Source organism: Odocoileus virginianus, chromosome 12 (genome assembly GCF_023699985.2).
Source record: "Odocoileus virginianus isolate 20LAN1187 ecotype Illinois chromosome 12, Ovbor_1.2, whole genome shotgun sequence".
Classification (NCBI taxonomy): domain Eukaryota; kingdom Metazoa; phylum Chordata; class Mammalia; order Artiodactyla; family Cervidae; genus Odocoileus; species Odocoileus virginianus.
The window spans coordinates 35,376,815-35,401,232 of NC_069685.1; positions in this window are offsets into that span (position 1 = coordinate 35,376,815).

Consider the following 24,418-nt stretch of genomic DNA (forward strand, 5'->3'; position numbering starts at 1 on the left):
GGTTATTGATATTTCTCCTGGAAATCTTGATTTCAGCTTCTTCTTCATCATCCAGCCTGACATTTCATGTAATGTGCTCTGCATATAAGTTAAATAATCAGGATGACAATATACAGCCTTGAATTACCCCTTTCCCAATTTGGAACCAGTTCCTTTGTCCATGTCTAGTTCTAACTGTTGCTTCTTGACCTGCATACAGGTTTTGCAGGAGACAGGTAAAGTGGCCTGGTATTTCCATCTCTTTATGCATGTATATATATATATATAGAGAGAGAAAAATAAAATAACACAAGTGAGAATGGAGGCCATTTATGAATTTCAAGAGGGTGAGCAATTTGTATTTTGAAGAGACCCAAAGGCAAGCTGAGGTGAGAAAGTGTTACAGTGCATAAAAGGGTCAATTCAGGTGTGTTCTGATTGAAAATTGTTGGTGTAGGAAAGCAGAAGCCCAGCTATCTAGAAACAAGACTCTGAGCTTTGATTGGGTTACATAGTTTAGGAGCATATCTCATTTTCACTTCAAATGGGTAAAAATATAGGAAAGCCAGGAGTCAATGGTCAAGTCCTGACTGTTCTAAGGTACTGTCTACAAAGGTTGTGGTTTGGCTCCTGGACTGTTTGCTGCAGAAGTTGTGGATCAGAGTTCTTCTACGTAAGATCTGGCTATTTCCTGTTGGTGTACTTAGTCTGTCAGTCTGCCTTTTGGTCAGTCTCTTGATTGTATTTGACCAATTCAAAGAAGGCTAGAAATTCAGGTGTTCACCATTTGGGGGTAGTCCAGTTGGCTCTGCCTCCAACTGTATGCTGTAACCTTCTTGAACATTTTTGTCATTGAAATCATCCAACCAGAGAGCAGAAGCATAGAATTCAGTGCTCTAGCATCATAATTTCTATGATGAAAAATTAGGAATATTCCTGGAAAGATACTTTGGTTCCAAAGAATGATGTGATTGTCTCCCATGTTGATCTATATTCCATCTATGGCAGAGATTGTATTATTAATAGTTTCTGTGAATGTTAGTGATGAGATTCTTGCATTGTTTCCGTGTGTGTATGAATCACAATTTTGATTGTTCATAGAAATGAACAATTACCCACATAGTGTACCTAAAAATTTAATGTGACACTCTTTTGACAATTTTAGCTCAGATTGAATTTCCAACCTGCTTGATTTATAGAATTAGAGCTTCTATATAATATATACAGAAACTCTAGTTATAAAAGAAAGTCTAACTAACTCACTAACTAACTCACTAACTAACTATATATATATATATATATAATATCTCAGCTTACTGTTCCTAAGTGGCATGAGGTTTTAATCTGATATATACAAGATGAAGATCAAGCTTGATTACAAAGAAAGTAGTTTGCACCTGGAGAGATACATGAAGATCCAGGGAAAAAGCAAAGCTCATGACTTGAACTCTAATCCAAGCTCTTATATTAGCTAGGTTATATATTGAGTCCATATTAAATTAAAAAAGTAGTAATTGATGCAGGCTTCCTTGGTAGTTCAACTGGTAAAGAATTCCCCTGCAATGCAGGAGACCCTGGTTTGATTCCTGGGTCAGGAAGTTTCCCTGGAGAAGGGATCGATTACTCTCTCCAGTATTCTTGGGCTTCCCTGGTGGCTCAAATGATAAAGAATCCACCTGCAATTCAGGAGACCTAGGTTCAATCCCTGGGTTGGGAAGATCTCCTGGAGGGGGGTATGGCAACCCACTCCAGTATTCTTGCCTGGAGAATCCCCATGGACAGAGGAGCCTGGGGGCTACAGTCCATGGGGTCGCAAAGAGCCAGACATGACTGAGCAACTAAGCACTGCACAGTAATTGATGCATCCCACTGCAAAGTTTGCTGATTTAAATTTAAGATTATTCAGGGTATGATCGATAGATAACAGCAACTTAGTTATTTTTCTGAAAGAGTGGGACAGCAACAATGTCCCCGGTTGGATTGTCCAAGTTCATCTCTCTAGGTAGGTACAGAAGTTAATTGCAAGTCTGTGATTCCCTATGGTATCAATTAATGAGAGCAGAATTTTCTGTAAGTTTTTTTTTCCCTTTTTTTGTCATGAATATCAAATGATAGATGTTATGTCTAACAGTCTGGAAGATTAAGAGCAGTAGCTATTGTTTCAGACAGTCCATGAATGAGTTTAAAATTGGTATATTCTGAATTAATATTTTTAATAAAGAGTAAAGGGGAAAAAAAGGATAACTATGAATACAACACAAAGAAGGGTCAATAAGAAATGCAAAACAAACCATGAGCTACACAGATATCTTGGTCTGACATCTTAGGCAGAAGCTAACTGTCCACTATACAGCCCAACTGTTTGTTCAATGATCTTGGTTCAGCTGTATGCTTTTGAATATCAGTGGCTTCTAAAGAATTTCTGAAAATACTGTTTGAAGACTCACATTGGAGTAGTCTGCAAATTTTGTGAAATTCTGGGTTGGTTATTTAGTTATAAGACATGCACCTAAAGAATGCATTTTATGGAGATTCACTGCTGTACTTTTATTAATAATGTCTGATAAAGTCTTTCCACCTGTGCAGAGACAGCAAATTGGCCAAGATGGTGTGGTCTCTCTCACTCCACATTTTGCAAATAATGACTATGTAACAGCTGAGATCATTTATAGTACCTAGCATGTGTGTCACTATGTACTCACCTGATCATGGGTTGTGTGCAGTACACATATATGTGAGCTCCATCTATAAAATGGAGGGAATCACTGCTGTGTCATGTCTGTGTCCACTGGGTCAGCCACAAAAGGAGAGAATATAGCACAAATATTGCTATGGCTTCTGCATCAGCCAGGAGAGAATACAATTATGGTTTCTGTGTCAGATAGAAGAGAGGTTGTATGCAGTTATGTTGTGTTATGTTATGTCCACTGTTATGGCTGCTCTGTGAGCCAGAAGAGAAGTCTGCAGTTCCTACGGGTCCTTGTGTCTTCTTACATCCTTTTAGCTTGCACCTTGTCTACCCTGGGTTCAGCAAACAGTAAGGGGAATGTGAATAGCAAAACAAATGGCACTGTGAACAGGATGAAGAGCAATATCCCCCACACCCCTGCTTCACTTCATAGATCACAGCCTTGTCATGGCAAAGGGACTCATAAAACTCAATGAAGTTATGAGCCATGCCTGACAAGGCAAACCAAGATGGATGGGTCATAGTGAAGAGTTCTGACAAAATGTGGTAACATGGAGGAGGACATGGAAACCACTACAGTACACTTGCCTAGAGAACCACATGGACAATATGAAAAGGCCAAAAGATATGACACTGGAAGATGAGCTCCAAAGTCAGAAGGAAAGTGTACAGTATGCTACTGGGGAAGAGCAGAAGACAATTACTAATAGTTCCAGAAAGAATAAAGAGGCTAGGCCAAAGCAGAAAGGACGTTGTGGATGTGTCTGGTAGTGAAAGTAAAGTTCAATGCTGTAAAAATGGAATGTTAGGTCTATGCATCAAGGCAATTGGACCTGGTCAAACAGGAGATGGCAAGATTGAACACTGATATCATAAGGAATCAGTGAACTACAATCAATGAGAATGGGCAAATTTAACTCAGATGACCATTGTATCTATTACTGTGGGTGACAATCCCTTAGAAGAAATGGATTAGCCTTCACAGTCAATAAAAGCCCAAAATTCAGTATTTGAGTACAATCTCATGAGTGACAAAATGGTCTGTTTGTTTCCAAGGAAAACCATTCAACAGCACAGTAATCCAAGTATATGTCCCAAACAGAGATACCAAAGAAGATGAAGTTGACATGTTCAATAATATGTACAAAACCTTCTAGAAGTAACACCAACAAAGATGCCCTTTTTCTCTTAGGGGGTTGGAATATAAAAGAAGGAAGTCAAGAAATACCCAAAATAACAAACAGGCCAATTTAGACTTGGAGTACAAAATGAAGGAGAGCAAATGCTAACCAACTTTTGTCAAAGGAACAGACTGGTCATAGCAAAACCATTGTCCAATAACCTAAGATATGACTCTACACACGGACATCATGGGTGATCAATACCAAACTCAGATTGATTATGTTCTTTGTAGCTAAAGATGGAGATTGTCTATATAGTTAGCAAAAACAAAACCTAGAACTGACTATGGCTCGGATTGGGAGCTACTATTGTAAAATGCAGGCTTAAATTGAAGAAAGTAGGGAAAACCGATAGGCCATGATGTATGACATAAATCAAATCAATTATACAATGGAGGTGACAGGACGAATATCAAGGAATTAGATCTGGTAGACAATATACCTGAAAACCTATGGATGGAGGTCTGTGACAGTGTACAGGAGGAAGAGACCAAAACCATCCCAAAGAAAAAGAAATTCAAGAAGGCAAAGCGGTTATCTCAGGAGGCTTTGTAAATAGCTGAGGAAAGAATAGAAGTAAAAAACAAAAGAGATGGGGACAAATAGTCCCAACTGAATGCAGTGTTCCAGATAACAGAAGTAGAAATAAAAAAGCATTCTTAAGCAAACAATGTGAAGAAACAATGAAAAGAATGAATGGAAAAGACTAGAGATCTCTCCAAGGAAATTAGAGTGATCGAGGGAACGTTTCATGAAAGCAGGGGTACAATAAAGGACAGAAGCAGTAAGGACCTAACAGAAGCAGAAGATATTAAGAAGAGGTGGCAAGAATACACAAAAAACTATACAGAAAAGATCTTAATTACCTGAATAACCACGATGGTGTGCTCTTTCACCTAGAACCGGACATACTGGAGTGTGAAGTCAAGTGGGCCTTAGGAAGCATTGCAATGAACAAAGCTAGTGGAGGTGATGGAATTCCAGTTGAGCTATTTAAAATCTTAAAAGAAGATGCTGTTAAAGTGCTGTACTCAATATGTTAGCAAATTTGGAAAACAGAAGTGGCCACAGGACTGGAAAATGTCAGTTTTCATCCCAATTTCCAAAAAGAGCAACGCAAAAGAATGTACAAACTACCATACAATTCTGCTCAGTTCACATGCTAGCAAGGTTATGCTCAAAACCCTTCAAGATAGGCTTCAACATTATTGAATTGAGAATTGAGTGAATTGAGAATTTCCAGATGTACGAGCTAGATTTTGAAGAGGCAGAGGAACCAGAGATCACATTGCCAACATTCGTTGGATCATGGAGAAGGAAAGGGATTTCCTGATTAGCATCTATTTCTTCTTCATTGACTACATACAGTGTGGATCACAAAAAAACTGTAGGAAATTCTTAATGAGATAGGAGTACCACACCACCACACCTGTTCCCTAAGAAACTTGTATGTAGGCAAAAAAAGCAGCACTTAAAACAGGACATGGAACAACTGACAGGCTCAAAACTGGGAAAGGATTATGTGAAGACTGTATATTGTAACACTGTTTATATAATTGCTATATGCAATTAAATGCATATATGCAAAATGCTGGGTTGGATGAATCACAAGATGGAATCAAGATTGCTGGGAGAAATATCAACAATCTCAGATATGCAAATGGTATCACTCTAATGGCAGAAAGGGAAGAGGAACTAAAGAGCCTCTTAATGAAAATGAAAGAGTGAAAAAATTAGCTTAAAGTTCAATATTCAAAAATTAATATCATAACATTTGTTCCCATCATGACTGCATGCTAAGTCACTTCAGTCCTGTCTGACCCTTTGTGAAACTATAGACTGTAGCCTACCAGGTTCCTCCATCCATGCAATTTTTCCAGACAAGAACACTGGAGTGAGTTGATATGCCTTCCTTCAGGGGATATTCCTGACTCAGGTATTGAACCAGCATCTTTTATGTTTCCTGCATTGATCTTTACAACTAACCCCTATGGTCCCATCACTTCACGGCAAATTGAAGGGGAAAAAGTGGAAGCAGTGACAGATTTTAATTTATTAGGCTCCAAAGTCACTGTGGACAGTGACTGCAGACACGAAATTAAAAGATGCTTGTTCTTTGGAAGGAAAACTATGACAAATTTAGACAAATTTGACAAAATTAGATAAATTTAGAAAACTATGACAAAAAGACACATCACTTTGCTGACTAATGTCCATATAATCACAACTATGGTTTTACCAGAAGTCAGGTACTCTATGAATGTGAGTTGGACCATTAAGAAGGTTGAGTGCCCCAAAATTGATGCTTTTAAGTTGTGGTGCTACAGAAGATTTTTGAGAATCCCTTGGGCTGCAAGAAGATCAAACTGGTCAATCCTAAATGAAATCAGTCCTGAATATTTATTAGAAGAATTGATGCTGAAGCTCCAATACTTTGGCCACTTGAGGCAAAAAACCAACTCATTAGAAAAGACCCTGATGCTGGGAAAGATTGAAGGCAGGAGAAGGGGACAACAGAGGACAGGATGGTTGGATTGCATCAGTGACTCAATGTACATGAGTTTGAGCAAGTTCTGAGAGATGGTGAAGGACAGGGAAGTCTGGCGTGGTGTAGTCCATGGACTCGTAAAGTGTTGGACATGACTGAAAGACTAAACAACAACAACGCTGCATGTGGGATCTTAGTTCCCTGACCATGATTTGAACTAGCACTCCCTGCATCAGCTTTAGTCAAATTATGCAATAGTAAAGGCAATTTTAATCAGAATTTTATGTAGTGGCCTCTGAATGCCAAAAGGCATTGTCTGTTGAGCCTGAGAAATGTCATTCTGATTTTTTTTAAAGTCACTTCTCTAATGAACAGTTTTTCCAAGGAAAATTTCCTTAGGTGAACATTTGCTATGGCTGTGATACTCTGGGGAGCTTAAACAAAAGAAATTTATTGTCTCACAATTCTGGAGGCTGGAATCCAACGTCAAGATGGCAGCAGGTTTGGTTTCATTCTGAGGGCTCTCTCCTTAACTCATAGGTGGCTGTCTCTCCCCATGTCTTCACTTCATCTACTCTTTGTGTATGTCTATACACTAATCTCAGCCATATTGGATTAGGGACTACACTAGTGTTCTCATTTAACTATAATCATCTTTTTAAATAATATAAATTCAGGTACATCCTGGACTTTAAGGAACTAGAGCTTAAGACTTCAAAGTATGAATTTTGGGTGACACATTTGAGACTATAACACCACCGAAGGCCCAAATCACTTTAGTGAAGTTATTCCATTTTGAGAAATATTCATAAGAATCAGGATTATCTTTGGTACATGTGAGAAGCTGAGTTTTTCTTGGAGTAGAAGAGGATTTAGATTTAGAGAGCTCCATGATAGATAATAGTGGTGGATTAAAAGTTTTTCCTGGGCACTGAAAATTAAATGTTATGTTTTATCCCCACTCCCAACCCCATTTAACTGTCGACCACTTCGTCTGAATTCAGACAGACCCAATCATCAGCAACCTCTGGAGGGCAGAAAACCAGAGACCTCTGGATCAAAATAATCCATCAAGACAAAAAAAAAAAAGAGAGACACAAGAGAAATTACATATGGTTTCATTAATGACCAAAAGCAAATGTGTGCAGATGGATGCAAGTCTAGTGAGAAGAGCAAATTCAGTGATCTTGGACAACCATTAAGGAAGACTTGTAAGTAAGGTCTATCTTTGTGTCATACCTGATTAATTTCCTTTGTATGACAAATACTCTTAGAAAGCACATCACAAAATGGAAGAACAAAAGTGAGCAAAAAGGAAAGAGGAGAAATTTTTTGTTTTCACTGAGGATGCCAAAAATGATGGTAACCAGTAATATAATTCTGATAAACTGAGAGAAATTCAGACCTATCAATCTACACACACACACACACACACACACACACACACACACACACACAAAGTGGAGTTTAGAACTGGTGCTGACTTACACATAAATGAAGTCTCAAACAAGCTGTGAGAAGGAAGTCAAAGTGTCCCTTTAGGCAGATCACACCTGATGAACACTAAGTCCATGTGAACTTGGTATCTTGGTGTACCTTCCAAAGAAACTGTAGAAATACAGGATGATCTCCTTAACAAAGACAATCTTTTTGTTCAGAGCTTGCTATAGCTAGAGAGTTTACCACTATCTCTTGCACTTTTGAAATACTTGAAAGCAGGCAGTAGAGTAGAAACACTTTACATTAGCAAAAAAGGAAAAATCTCAGGTTTGCCATGAATGGAGGTTGTTGGCATGGCTAAGTAGGCATTCCACATCCTACATGATTGACTTGAGGGTAAATTTGGTTTTTCTTATTGGTCCTGAGCTGGAAATGTGGGCAAACACAGGGAGGCTTGTAGTCATTAACCAGATTCAAACCATTTTGGGATAATTACTCCAGAGGTTGCGTTTGCCTCCTGGATTCCTGCAGGAATGGCAATGGTTGCTGCAAAGCTGTAGAGTTCATGGTTGACTTCTTAGGATGGTTCCTCAAGACACTGTGGGTCAGAGATCTACTGGCATATGTCCTTGGCCACTTTCTGTCTGTATATTCAGTTGCTTTCATATCATAAAGGATACATATTATATAAATACATCTATCTATCTATCTATCTATCTATCTATCTATCTATCTATCTATCTACCTACCTATACATACACACACAATCTTATATCCAGCTCCACTGGGGAGATTAATATTAATATAAACAGGCAACAGAAAAGTATGATTCTAAATTATACAGAATATTCAAGGAAAATTATAGGAGCATTAGTGAGGATAAATTTTGAGATATGTTTGTGTGTTGTGGATTGAAAAGAAAGTCAGGTAAGACTTTGCTGAACTACTGAACTAAAAGAAAACAGTGTTTAATCTAGTTAAAAGGAGGAAAGGAGAGGATATTTCCTAGTAGCGTAAGGAAACATGAACAAGGACAACCAGATGGTTAAATATAATTTAGTGTAGCAAATAACATCAAAGAAATGTGTTTAAATATAAAAAGAAGCAAGAGGATGGATGGACAGTGGGCAGGAGGTACACTGAATTATCTAGTTAAGGAGCTTATGCTTTGATCCTAATATGATAGAATGCTATTGAAGCTTTTAAATGGAATAGTGTAACTTAATCTAAAATTCTTTTAAATAAATTTCCTGGAAGACCTTGGAGGATGAATTTCACTGGGTCATCTACAATCAGAGAAAGCAGCTTTTAAATTAGTATAAGGATACTTATGTGATAAGTGCCTGAAATGTGGCAGTGAAAGGTAATATGGATAAAAGTAGGAAGTAAAATCACAAATCAATTAAAAGTAAAAGCAAACAGATTTTGTGATTCAGAGTGAAGAGGGAGAGGGCAGGGTTAAGCTATGCTTCATGACTGGAAGTTCAAATCTCTGACGCAGATGAAGTGTGCAAGACAATGGGTTAAATTAAAATGCCATTTAACATCGAATATGTTGACATTCCTGCAAGAGAGCCAGGAAGATAGTTCCAATAGATATTTTCATATAATCTCAAATTAAAAGAAGATTCAAAGGAAGATGCTGTGAGTGTGCAGGAGAAACTGGCAACATTAAGGAGTTCGTGAGAGTAAGTAAAGTAGAAATGACAGTAGGCATTTCTGCACATGTTTATATAAAATTATTTCCTTCCTCCAAAATAGCACTTACCACAGCTCTGGATTTTTAGGAGGTTATTTAGATGCCTGGTTTATATACTCCTGATGGTGTTCTGACAGGAAGGGGTTTAAGATCATAGAATTCAGTGGATTGGAATGGAGAGTAAATGGAAGAGAAAATTAAGACAGAGATTGTTATCTACTCTTTCAAGAACATGAATGAGGAAGTACAGACTCTAGAGGATTATTATACAGAGAGGAGGGAACAAATAATACTATCATATTTCAATTGCAGTTTTGAATCTGAAAAATTTGCACATGTTTTTAAGAAACTATGACAAAGGGTAACCTGGTTTTGAAGGAAGAAAGAAATGAAAACCTATGGAAGCAGATATGAATTTGATGTTTAGTCGCTCAATGGTGTCAGACTCTTTGTGAGCCCATGAACTGAGGCCCTTCAAGCTCCTCTGTTCATGGTATTTCTCAGGCAAGAACACTGGAGTGGGTTGCCATTTCCTTCTCCAGGGGCTCTTTCTGATCAAGGAATAGAGCCCACATTTCCTGCATTGGCAGGTGGATTCTTTACCACTGAGCCACCAAGGATGCCCATACTTCTGTTAGGTAGTAATTCATTTGTATTTTCTGACCTATGACAGGCTATTTAAAGGACATTATTTATATCAGAGAACAGTGTTTTTAAAAGCTATTGACACTTCAAACAAGTTCCCTTGAAAACCATCTTTCCTGAAATGTTTTACCAAATATAAACTGCTTGAGTTTTCATAGTTAATATGTGTACTTAAGAAATAATTAAATATACTTATTATTCTATGTTTTTAATTTTTGTATGTATATAACTTGGCAGATAACTCTTGAGATGTAACAAATCATTTGAGAGCTTTATATTTTATAAAATAATTCTTAAAAATTTAGTTGTGATTACAGCAACACATATATCCACAAGAATTTTCCTTTTTGACACCACTCTGGCTACTTGACAATGAAAAGCACATACTACTTAATGACAAATAGTGTCTGTGCAAGCCATTTAGCTCCACATTAAACTCACAGTTTCTCTTACATGACAAAGTCTTAAGTGGAAACTTATCTTACTTTAAAAAACTAAAGAAAAAAAGAAAATCTTTGCATAAATGAATTCATGGTCAAAAATAAAGTAATGATAATGAGTAGGCAATTCTATTCTTAATAATAATGACATTATGACCTTTGGAAATTTTATTCCCTGACAGTTTTGCTTTTGCTAATGCTAATTTATAACTTATAAAATATGTTGGATAAAAAAAGGGTGAGAACATGTTTCAAGGATTAGTATAAATGAAAAAAAAAGAAATTGTCTTTGATGTTAATGCTACTAATTAGACTCAGAAACTAAAGATAATATCAGTGTGAAAATTCAAGCATTTATATTAAATGATAATCAAGAAATTTTTAAATGTGAAAAGAAAAGATGACTTTATCATGTGTATATAAAGGGATTTGAAAGCTGTAAAGTATTATATAGGATATGTTTTTAACCTTATGGTCATTAGACTTGAGAAAATACAATAGACTATGAGATAAAATTGTTTCATAAGAAGAAAGATAAGGAACAGAAAGAAGATGTAATAGTGATTTAACTTGCTCACTGCACAGCATGTGGAGTTATTAGTGAAGGACAAAGTAAATGGTGGGAAATAGTAGGATTAACAACCTAGAACATAACAAAGCATCAGAACTAAAAAGGGAGATGTGTCTATTCAAAATGTGAATCTATTATTCAGATATTAGAAAGGCCAATTTTGTGGGTGTTTTGAGGTCATAGTAGTTTCATTTGAACACTAAAAATGGAGAAGAAAACCACATAGAAAAATGTGAAAAAGTGTGTGTGTGTGTGTGTGTGTATGTGCATGTGCATACATTAAGTCAGTCAGGCATGTACAACATTTTATGACCCCATGGACTGTAGCCCACCAGGGTCTTCTGTTCATGGGACTCTCCAGGTGAGAATACTGGAGTGGGTTGCCATTTCCTTCTACAGGAGATCTTCTCAACCCTCGGACTGAACTTGGATATTCTAATGTTCTTCAGTTAATTGTTATTTGTACAGGGAAAAATCTTTATTTTTCTATCATATGTAGAACAATATTTAGAGACTGTATATAGTATATAAAAGATATGAAAAGGAGGAGAAGCATTTTACTGTGCTTTACCTCAAACTGTGCAATTTTCACAGGGGCTTGTTTTCCTGAAAATGCCCTATATTTTCAATATGTGAATTAAAGACTTGGCCTCCAATTGAGAGAAATATAATAAATCAATAATTGTAGGTTTTATATTGGAAATGAGACTTACAAGTGCATTTTATAAAATAATTTATTATTAAGAACACAGTGAAGAATGAAAGTTTAATAAGCTGCTGTGTTCAATTCAAACTGTTGGTGAGGAGTCTAATAGAATGAATGAGAAAGCTGTTGATTCTCATAAGTATGTTGCAATTATTCTTACGTTCTGAATAGTCTTACTTTACTAGCGTTGTATAATTCTGAGGGTTCAAACTTTTGTCTTTGCAGTCTCCCATGACACATACTAATCAAAATTTTCACCAGGGGGTTTTAGGTTAAAAAAAACAAAAGACAAAATCTTCAATACTATAAATATAGTGAGATTCATGGGGCATATTCACTGCCTCACATTATATGATGCCATAGACACAACAAACAAATCAATGTTTACATGATATTGTCATTGATCTAAAATTATTGACTTATTCTCTTTACATTATCAAGAGCCATTGGAAATGTTTTCTAAGTCATGACCAGATGCCTTTCCTTCAAAAAAGATAATGTTGTAGAACAAAAATATTCAACAGTTGAATATCAAAGTTCATAACCTGTATTTCACTGTGTAATCTTTTTTAATTGTGATATAGTTGCTTTGCAATAATGTGTTAGTTTCTGCTGCAAAGCAGCTTGAATCAGCTATATGTATCTGTATATCCCCTTGCTCTTGAATCGCCTGACCCTCCAATCCTAGCCACCCATCTGCTCACCACGCAGTCCCATCACAGAGCCCCAAGTTGAGCTCCCTATACTATACAACAGGTTGCCACTAGCTATCTAGTTTACAGATGGTAGTGTGTACATGTTGTTTTCAATCTTCCCATTTGTTTGACTCGCCCTGTCCCTTGACATGTCCACATGTCAATTACCTATATCTGTGTCTCTATTTCTGTCCTGCAAATAGATTTATCTGTATCATTTTTCTAGATTCCACATACATACATCTATATACAATATTGATTTTTTTCTTTCTGACTTACTCCACTCTGTATGACAGACTAGTTTCATCCACTTCTCCACAAATGGCCTAAGTTCATTTCTTTTCATAGCTGAGTAACATTCAGGTACCGCATCTTCTTTATCCATTCATCTGTTGATGGACACTTAGATTTCTTCCATGTAATCTGATGGGCAAAAATCTGTTTCCTTTTCCAAAGTTAATTTCCTTGTAGTATTTTCCCCTTATTTCTAACAGTGACAAGCTTGCAGAAATTTTTATAGATCACTTACCATTTTTTTTCCCCAAACCTCATTACCTTCAAGTTCTAAGTAAGGACTTAGAAGTCAGGAAGTCAGGACTTGCCTGGTGATCCAGTGGTTAAGAATCCGCCTGCTAATGCAGGTGACATGGATTCTATCCTTGATCTGGGAAGATCCCACATGTCATGCGGCAGATAATCCTGTGTGCCACAACTACTGAGCCCATGGGCTGCAACTACTGAAGCCCGTATGCCCCAGAGCCTGTGCTCAGCAGCAAAAGAAGCCTCAATAATGGAAAGCCCATGCACTGCAAATGGAGAGAAGCCCCCTTATGCTGTAACCAGAGAAAGTCCATGTGCTGCAGCAAAGGCCCAGTGTAGCCAAAAATAAATTTAAAAATAAAAATTATATTAAAAATCTTTTAAGATGTCAAAGAAATGCAACACAGATCAAGGACCTAAGAACCAGAATATCTCAACATCATTACATAAATACTGTAAAAAATAATTTATTTTAGGAGAGTGATATGATTGTGTAAACTATTATAATATTGTATACATTTAAGTATAAAATTTTGGTTACCCAAAGAGAAAAATAGCCATCTTGTGAAAAAAATCCTTAAATATATAGATTCTGAAATGCTCAGAGAGCTTTCACTCTGGATTAGCTTAGATATATATATATATGGTTTTGTAAAGGAGTAGCAGTGTTAGTAGACAGATGGGAGAGATATTTTTCACATTTTACTATCTTTTTATTTTAGATGTATTTACTATGTGAATGTTTTATGATGTATTAAATTAAATAAATAATTTTAAAATTGATGATAATAGCCATAAAGCATTGCCAATATCAAATACAATCTGGATTCCCTGTCTTTCTAGGTCACATAAAAATTAAGAAGTGAAGAAAAATTAAGAAAAAAAAACCAAACTTAAGTTTAAACAAGCCCTAATAGGTGGTTCAAAAAGCATAACATGTGAAGAAGCAGGACCTTGGCAATGATGTTTTTCAAGTCACTGAGTTAATTACATTAACTTTTAGGAACTGTCCCAAACTTATGAAATCAGTGGATATTTACTCATTAGCTAAAAATAATCAGTATAAAAAGGTATAAAAACATTCTAAGCTTTGCTGATTTCAATGGAGATTATTCTACATAACAGAAAATAAATACCAAGTAAATCATTGGGGTTTAGCTTTTAAATGCCATGAGAGATGGATTTGAAAATGCAAGCAAAACTCAGTCAGGAATGGATTGATCCAGAATTGGAAAAATCAATAACTCTTCAGTTGTCAAATAGAAGAAACAACAATCAAGATCAAATATTTGCAATGTAGGTACACCTGAGATGTTGTTACTGAACTTGAGTGAGCCTGGTCACTACTCAAAGGAAATAATATTTGAGAGACAGGTGTTGGTTAGAAAGGAAAGTATGCTTCAAGCTGGAAATCAGCAGGCAGACTCATGTTCCAAATAAACCTTGAAGATTCTGCTTGGCTATGACAGGTTTTTTTTGTTTGTTTTTTTTTATTAGTTGGAGGCTAATTACTTTACAATATTGTAGTGGTTTTTGTCACACACTGACATGAATTAGCCATGGGTTTACATGTATTCCACATCCCGATCCCCCCTCCCACCTCCCTCTCCACCCGATCCCGCTGGGTCTTCCCAGTGCACCAGGCCCGAGCACTTGTCTCATGCATCCACCTTGGGCTAGTGATCTGTTTCACCCTAGATAATATACATGCTTCAATGCTGTTTTCTTGAAACATCCCACCCTCGCCTTCTCCCACAGAGTCCACAAGTCTGTTCTATACATCTGTGTCACTTTTTCTGTTTTGCATATAGGGTTATTGTTACCATTTTTCTAAATTCCATATATATGCGTTAGTATACTGTAATGGTCTTTATCTTTCTGGCTTAATTCACTCTGTATAATTGGCTCCAGTTTCATCCATCTCATTAGAACTGATTCAAATGTATTCTTTTTAATGGCTGAGTAATATTCCATGGTGTATATGTACCACAGCTTCCTTATCCATTCGTCTGCTGACAGGCATCTAGGTTGCTTCCATGTCCTGGCTATTATAAACAGTGCTGCGATGAACATTGGGGTGCACGTGTCTCTTTCAGATCTGGTTTCCTCGGTGTGTATGCCCAGAAGTGGGATTGCTGGGTCATATGCTATGACAGTTTTTAAAGGGAAAAGTGGGAGGGAATTTCAGTGAGTTACTGGGGTAAGAGGTTGGATTCTGCATCATTTTCCACTGTGTGCAGACTGCCTGACTCTTCATGGTCTTTCTTCAGATCCTACTTAGCCCAAGTGATTTGCTTGCAGGAGTGCTAAGAGGGCTGCTGGGGGTGGACAATTAGTAATTATTAACTATTTACATATTCAGTTTTACTTCTCTAATCTAGAAAAAGAATCAACAGGCTAGGTAAAGCGTTGTGCGTATTGAGTAGAGCATAATTCAGAAGTTAGGTCAAATTGCCCAGTGACCTTATTTCTAAAATTAGGTTCTCTTAAGATTAGGGGAACAAGAATGGGCAAAGAGCAAAGGGGCAAAAAGCTGCTTATACAGAACTGATCGCGTTTGACTTCTTTCTAATCTATTCTGAGCTACCTCTTAGCTCTACCAACTTAAAAGCACTAGCACTTTTGTTTGTGTGTGAGTTAATCTACCACTACCCAAAACTGTAAACACTTTCTTTGGAATTGGCTTGTTATTGTTTTGAACTAAGCAATTATTCAAATACACATGTACATTTATGTTATAAATTAATATTGCCAAAGTTTATTTTTATTGGTGCTTTCTTAAGCAAAATCTCCTATTTTAATGGTATTTTAAAAACTGTCATCTCCATTCACCAATATTGTTAATATTAGTTCTCTTCTTCTTGTCTCATCTGTGGTCAAAATTATTTTAAAAAAATCTCTATTTGTTTGGAAGTCGTTATACAAATCTAACTAAGTTTCAAAAGAGGCTGCATGCAGGGAGATGAAGCAAAGGACAACATGGACATTCTGTGCTTATGTTATCAGAAAAATTAAGTCAAATGCAATGATTTTTAAAAGCCTGAATGAAGTTTTTATTTCTGATTAAGCATCTATTTCCATACATAAGTGAATTAAGCATTGATAATTCTTTATATATATGCTACACCCTTTGAGATTAATTAGATACTAGACTAAATACTAGAGAATCTCTGTATTTCACAATAAAATGAAAAACTATCTAATTTGAGAATAGTTCCACTTTTTCTTATACAGAAGTTTGTTTCCCCGTAGGTGATGCAGGAAGACTAAAGGGATCTAGAGTTAACTAACTGCTAGGCATCCAGATAGATAAGATGATGTAAAGCAATTTCACCTGAAGAGAGGACTTTCCTTTTGGAGAACACTCTGGACATGTTTCAGAATGGTTACTTTTTCCACTCTTCTGCTTAAAACACACATACCTTATTCATGGGCACTTATCCTAGATAAAGTGGGGGCTCCTGGAGGTAAAATACAAGATTGAGAGCCAAGAAGTTTTTCAAAGTAATCCACACTCAGACTCCACAAATTTGTAATAATTATCATTTAAATGTTTCTATCAATTTTCTGCACAGCGGATTTCTGCTTTGAACAGTTCTTGATTGTGAGTCTCTGTTTTGCCTCTGTCTATATTTTGAAGTTGTGATTTAATCTGTGATATCAAATATTTGATGGATGAAAGAAGATCAGTTCATTTTATTTAGCTACTTTCTTGTAATGATGAAAGTGATGACTTTCAAGGTTTTTACATATCAGAGCTGAACTTGAAACCCTCCACACTAAACTGTAAGTTTATTTTTAAGGACAATTTTACAAAAATTAATTAATAAGTGCATATCAATGGATAGGCAGACATATAGAAATATTTGAAAACTCTGTACTTCTAAATCACCTTCCAGTTATTTCATGATACATAAAGCTGTCTTTTTAGTCAAACAACTTGCATACATAATTTTTTTCTTCTGAGATATGTATATTTTGAATTAAGGTAATTATAAATTACCCTTAGGCTTTTAAAAAAATCAAATCTTATTTTATTTGATTCTATAATATACCTAAAATTCTCATATTTTATTTCAGATTAGATACATTTTATGGTCATTTATATTACTCATAAGTTTACCATCATCCTGATTTTATGTTTTTTCAAGAACTGCTTTATACACTTTTTCTAAAGGAGATAATATATTTCACATACAGCCCTCTAGTATCTTTCTAAAATGGATATATAATTTTTCTATCAACAAATATGTCATTATTTTTATAGTTAATTGTTTCTATCTAGGACTCATTGGAAAAGACCCTAATTCTGTGAAAGATTGAAGGCAGGAGGAGAAGGGGACAACAGAGGATGAGATGGTTGAATGGCATCACCGACTCGATGGACATGAGTTTAAGCAAGCTCTGAGTTGGTGATGGACAGGGAAACCTGGCATGCTGCAGTCCACGGAGTCACAAAGAGTTGGACAAGACTGACCCGAAACCTCATTGACTATATCCCCAAATGCCAGTTATACTTTTTCAAACTACAGTTCTGTCTTTTAAAATGTTTGAGCTTTGTTATTTCTATTTTTTAACCTTAATCACTTTAAATAATGCCCAATATATCCAGGACATAGAGAAATAGATAATCACATGAAAATGTGATATAAGGTTGCTAAACCATGACTACAGCTTAGCAGTGTATCTTAAAAGTGAATATACTCATTGACAGCCTTCTAAATGTTTATGCAAAATATTAAAATATGCTAATTAACCACAAAATAATTTTAAAAAGTGAACACTAGTAAAATGCCACTGAACATCAAGAGCACAACTGTTTCAGAACAATGTAAATCACATTTTATATTTGATTTCCACAATCATTCAGTATAATGCAGTGGAGCAGTATTGTTTATTAGGCTGCAGAATGGTCATATTTTATAGTATTTGTGTATACACATGGAACTATACGCATGCATTTGTAGAAGATATATAAATCATGTAAAACCTTGAAAAAAAGTGGAGACCGGATATCCATTTCCTTCTGTTTTTCTTAGTGGGAAAGCTTCAAATGCCCCACCATTAAATATGATTCAATTGTAGACTTTTGTAGATATTCTTCAGAAAGTTGAGGAAGTTCTCTCTTTTTAGTTACTGAAAGTGCTTTTTCTTTTATCATGACTGATATTGGATTTTGTCAAATGTTTTTTCTGCATTTATTAATATTATCACTTGATTTTTTTCTTCTTTAATTTATAAATTATGATGGATTGCATTGGTAAGTTTCAAATTTTAAACTAGCCTTGTATAACAAAGATAAATCCTATTTGGTTGTGGTGGATCTTTTTATACACTGTTGGATTAAATCTTCTAGTATTTTGTTCAGGATTTTTGCATCATTGTCCATGAGAAATATTAGTCTTTAGTTTTCTTTTCTTGTAATATCTTTGCCTGGCCTTGATGTTAGGGTAATATCGGCCTCACAGAATCAGTTAGTAAGTAACTGATTAGTAAGAAATTGAAACAGTAATCCTCTCTGCTTCCTAGCTTCCTAGTCTGAAATAGACTGTAGAGAACTGTTACAGCTCTATTTTTTTTTTTTTTTTTACTTGTTTGGTACCATCTGAGATGAAAGTTTTCTATTAGGGAAGATTATTAATTATAGATTCAATTTTAATAAATGCATTCCAATTTCTGAAATTTGACAAGTTGTGTCTCTAAAGGAATTGTCAAATTTGTGAGCTTAGAGTTGCATAGAGTTCTTCACAGTATTCTTCTGCCATAATTTTATTATAAAGTTTGCCTGTTGTAATGTCACTTCCTTAATTTCTGATATTAGTAATCTGTGTCCTCTCTCTTTTAAAATTAGTTGGTCTAGCTAGAAGTTTATTGATTTATGATCTTTTCACAGAGTCAGTTTTTTGTTTCATTGATTTATTTTTCTATTGATTTCCCGCTATTAATCATTGATTTCTCTTCTAATCCTTATTATTTCTTTTTTCACTTACTTTGGACTTTGCTCTTATTTTTTTAGTTTCTGAAGGCAAAATGCTAGATAGTCTATATTATATGTTTTCTTTTTTTTCTAATATATGCATTCAATGCTATAAATTTCTCTTTAAGTATTTCTGTTCTGTCCCACAGATTTTGATGGCTTGTTTTTATTTTCATTTAGTTAAAAGCTTTTTTTTTCCTTTGGAGTGTTTTTTCCCATTTTATCTGCATGTTATTTTGAAACATGTTTAATCTGCATATATTTAGAGATTTTGGATTTATCTTTTAGTTATTAATTTCTATTTTTGAGAGAAAATCTTGTATTTTTTTTATTATGTTAAATTTGTTAGATGTGTTTTATAACCTAGAGTTGATTTACCTTGATGAATGTTCCACATAAGTTTGAGGAAGAATGTGTATTCTGCTGTTGTTGAATGAAATAGTTTATAGATGTCTATTTGTCTGGTTGATTGATGGTGTTGTCAAGCTCAATTATGTCCTTACTGATTTTCTAACCAAAAAATATATATCATTCAATCAGTAAGAATAAGCAGCCTGGAGTTTTGATATTAATATCAAGTGAAATATATACCAAGACAAATAGTAGTATTGGATAAGGGAGAAAGATCTCATAATGGTAAAATAGCCAGCCGTTCATAAGGTATAAATGTCTCTGTACATAATGATGGAAATTTAAAACTCATGAAGAAAATGAGACAGATATAAAGAATAAAATAAATAACAAACAAGATTAAACACTTTTTCTCAGTAACTGATAAAATAACTAAGCGAATTATCAGAAAAGACAAAGCAAACCTAAGGAACACTATCAGCTACCTTTAAATAACTGTTATTTATAGAATGCTACAGTCAAGATTATCCTATTGTGCATTGTTTTCAGAGTGTATTGAACATTTATTGGGCCATATCATACTATGAATGGGGCTTCCCAGGTGTTGCTAGTGGTAAAAACCTGCCTGCCAATGCAGGAGATACAAGAGATTCAGGTTCGATCCCTGGGTCAGGAAGATCTCTTGGAGGAGGGCATTGCAACCCACTCTAATATTTTTGCCTGGAAAATTCCATGGACAGAGGACCCTGACAGGCTACAGTCCATGGGGTCCCAAAGAGCTGGACACAACTGAAACGACTTAGCACATATACTATAAATTAATTGTAAGTTAGTGATAATTATAATTAAAATTTGAAATCATAAAGAATATATTCTTAAACTCTGAATTAGAAGTTGATACTAATAAGATAAAGAGAAACAAAAAACAAATATCTATAAGTTAAACAACTTATTTCTAAAAATTCCATATGTCAAAAAAGACAGGAAAGTTTAGAAAGCAACTGAAAAGAAGTTAATGCAAAACACAATATATCAAAATTATGGGATATCACTAATATAATAACTAAGGGAAAGCTAATGTCTATAAATTTTTATGTTAGGAAAGATATAAGATGTTAAATTCTCCAACTAAAACATTTACAAATGATTTCTTAAGAAATTAGGGAGGAATAGACCAAATTAAAACCAAAGTCAACTTTTTTTTGTTTTATTCACTAATTTATTATATATTTTTGTAGATTTTACATGTAAGTCATATCAATAGCATTGATCTTTCTAGCATAAAACCCTCCAAGTCCATCCATGTTCTTGCAAATGGCAAATTTACCCTCAAGTCAACTTATTCTTTTTTTCGGGCTTATTGATATTCCTATGCATGCATGCACATGTGCACGTGTGTGTGTGTGTGTTTGTGTGTGTGGGTATCACATCATCTTTATACATTCATCTGTAGATAGACACGTGGGTTACTTCTATATCTTGGCAATTGTAAATAATGTTTCTATGAACATTGGGCTGCATGTGTTCTTTCAAATTAGCGTTCCTTATTTTGTTTTAGATATATACCTAAGAATGGTATTGCTGGATTTTATGGTAATGAATAGGTCTAATTTTAGTTTTTAAGAAGCCTCTGTACTGTTTTCAATAGCAGCTGCATCAATTTATATTCACACCAATAGTATACAAGGGTTCTCTTTCTCCACATCCTCGGCAACATTTGTTATTTGTGTTCATTTTGGTGATAGCCTTTCTGATAGGTGTGAAGTGACAACTTGTGATGGTTTTGGCTTGCATTTCCCTGATGTTTAGCGGTGTTGAGTGTCTTTTCATGTGTCTGTTTGCCATGTGCATCTCCTCTTCTGAAAAATGCCTATTCAGATCTTCTGTTGTTGTTTAGCCACTGTCATGTCAGGCCCTTTGCTTCTCCATGGACTGTAGCTCAGCAGTCTCCTCTGTCCATGGGATTTCCCAGGCAAGAATACTGAAGAGGGTTGTCATTTCCTTCTCCAGGGCATCTTCCCAATGCAGGGATGAACCCACATCTCCTGCATTGGCAGGTGGATTTTTTACCACTGAGCCACCAGGGAAGCCTCATTCAGATCTTTCTGCTCATTTTCAAATTGGCTCATTTGCTTTTTCGATGTTGAGTTGTGTAAACTGTTTATGTACATTGGATATGAATCCCTTATTGGTCATATCATTAGCAAATATCTTCTTTATAAGTGGTGGTTACCAGTAGGGGGCGGGGAGCGGGCAACATTGGGAGGGATGAGTTGGAGGTATAAACTATTGGGTATAAGATAAGCTTATGCATGTACAGTACAACTGGGAGAATATAGCCAATAATTTGTACTGATGGAATGGAAGATAAACATTAACATTTGTATAAAAATTAAAAAAAATTAGAAGATAATGATCCAAAAAGTCCTTTTTAAACAAGAACCAAAAAGTACTTAGAAGGAAGGATATAATATAGATAAGGTCACAGAAGGAAGGATATAATGCAGATAAGATCATAGATGTGTGAAAAAGAAAAACAATAGAGAAATAGATTTAAAATAATAATGGATTAAAAAATGAAATTAAAATCTAATTTCTTGAAAAGATAAAATTAATCAGCTTCTAACTAGATTGATAAAAGCCTAAAGAGAAATGACACACTTTACCAGTAAGAAAACAGTATTAGGCAGAGCTTTATGCCAATAATTTGGCAAATTAAACTAAATGTACAGTAATTTTAAAAAATAAGCATAAATTACCAAAACTGAAATGGGCAAGAATAAAAAATCCAAAGAGTTTCTAGATTGAAAAATTCTTCACACAAAGAACACTTCAGGACCAGATTGCTAAGGGGTTAAAAGCACTGGTTATTTGAGGAAGAAATAATACCAAGATTACTCAAGCATTTTCAGAAAATATAAAAGTGACATTCATCAATTAATTTCTGAAAGCAATGCTCTGCTCTTACCATGGCAAGCAATATGTAGACATGAAAACTGCTGCCTTAGACTCAACTTTTAAAATGAAATTTTATTTAACTGTATTTTGAGACTCTTTGTTACAGAAACTTCATCTATATACAGGTATTAGAACACAACAATTAACTTTCGTTTCTGCTTATTGTTTACTTTATTATTAGCATTTACTTGCTTCTTTGTTATAAAGTTCCTTCTTAAAATAATATAGCTTTCCAAAAACAAAGAATGCATAGCTATGAGGAAACACTTCTACCATTTGACTTATAAATTTTAAGCAAATGTAACAATGTTCACTACATATTTTTTCTTAAAAATAAGTAAATGCATGCATCATATTATTTTTATCATTATTGGATATCATTTGATGATATATAATATATTAATAATAATAAGAGGTACAAATATAAATCATTTGTTAAAACAATTTACCAAGTAGTACACTGAGCAATTGAAATCAATAATCTGTTCTATTCAATATAACTCAAAAGTTAAGTAATATTATGTTAATTTTTATTTGTTCCACTTTAGTATCCAAATGTTTAAGTAATTACATGGCTTAAGAGAAGTGAGAACTGGGTCTATTTAATTCCTAAGCACATGTTATGAAGACATAATTAATGTTTGATAAAATAAATATCAGTAAAAATTAATAATTAAATAATATTTGCTCTAGAAAAGATATCCCTATGTTTGGTCATTTAGTTATTAGTTCTATTCTCTCAGTATAGTTGTCTAGAAGATTCATAATTTTAGGCACTTTCACATATACATCTTTTTTAAGAAAATTTTATTTCTTTAAATCATATCAAGAAGATTAACTTTAACAATGAATTTTATATATTTTAAAGATATTCTGTATTTTAGTTTAGAGTATAAAGTTGATTATAACAGTGAATTTATAACGACATTTTTATTTGCTAGAAAATTTGAAAGGATAGAAAATACATGTTCAGAAGCATATGTTATCTACCACATGTCATGCATGTTTGCTCTGTCATCTCAATCGTGTTCAACTCTTTGTTATTCTATGGACTGCAGCCCACTAGGCTCCTCTCTGCATGGGATTCTCCAGGCAAGAACTCTGGAATGTGTTGTTATGCCTTGCTCCAGGGGATCTTGCCGACCCAGGGATCATACCCATATCTCTTGTATCTCCTGCATTGGCAGGCAAATTCTTTACCACTAGCACCAGCTGGCTGGCTGAGCCACAGGGACGCTCCACCAAATGTCGATTAACCTTAATTAAGAAAAGTTATTGATTCACACATTAGGGATATTCTAACATAAGAGTAATTAAAGATATTCATTTTAGCATAAAAAACAGAAATCCAATAAAATAAATGTGTCTCAACAGTTTTATTCTATTTCTCTATTCACCAACAAAGACTTATTGAATATTTTCCTGGATTTTAAAGATTAAAAACAAAACAAAAAAAGCTAAACCCGTTGACCTTTAGAAATTAGGGTCTAATTTTGGAAGCTGAATGGAAGAATCTGTTAGTGAACCAGACTTGAATCTGCTGCCCATGGGCAGTTGGGCCAATCTTCTGACAGGGTTGTGGAGAAGGAAAATGCAGTGTTATAGTGGGCACCAGATAAGGAGTCCAGGGCAGCTATGCTCAGAAAAACTGAAATTCCTGATGGGTTTCAAGGAAACTTTTTAAAAAATATTGTGAGAGAAGGAAGTTGGCAGGGTATGTGATTGACTCATGCAAAACTCTCTTATTGGTTTATGGAGAGGTAACAGGGTAGGGTCACAAAGTTTGCTGTTATGAATCAACAGAATCCAGTAGATGTGGGGGATACATACTCATGACCATCAAGTAATTAGCTTCTTTCATTCGGTAGAGGTTTTAGTATCTGTAAAACAACTCAGGAATGTGCATCAGATAGTGTTATCTAGGTGCTTCAAGGAGGGACTAAAGATTCTACAACTGCTATGTGGTTGATTTACTGTTTAAATTGTTACCAATTCCCTGAGTTGAACTGCAGTCTTTGTCAGTATGTGGTCACACCCTCTTAAAAAATAAATTACCGAG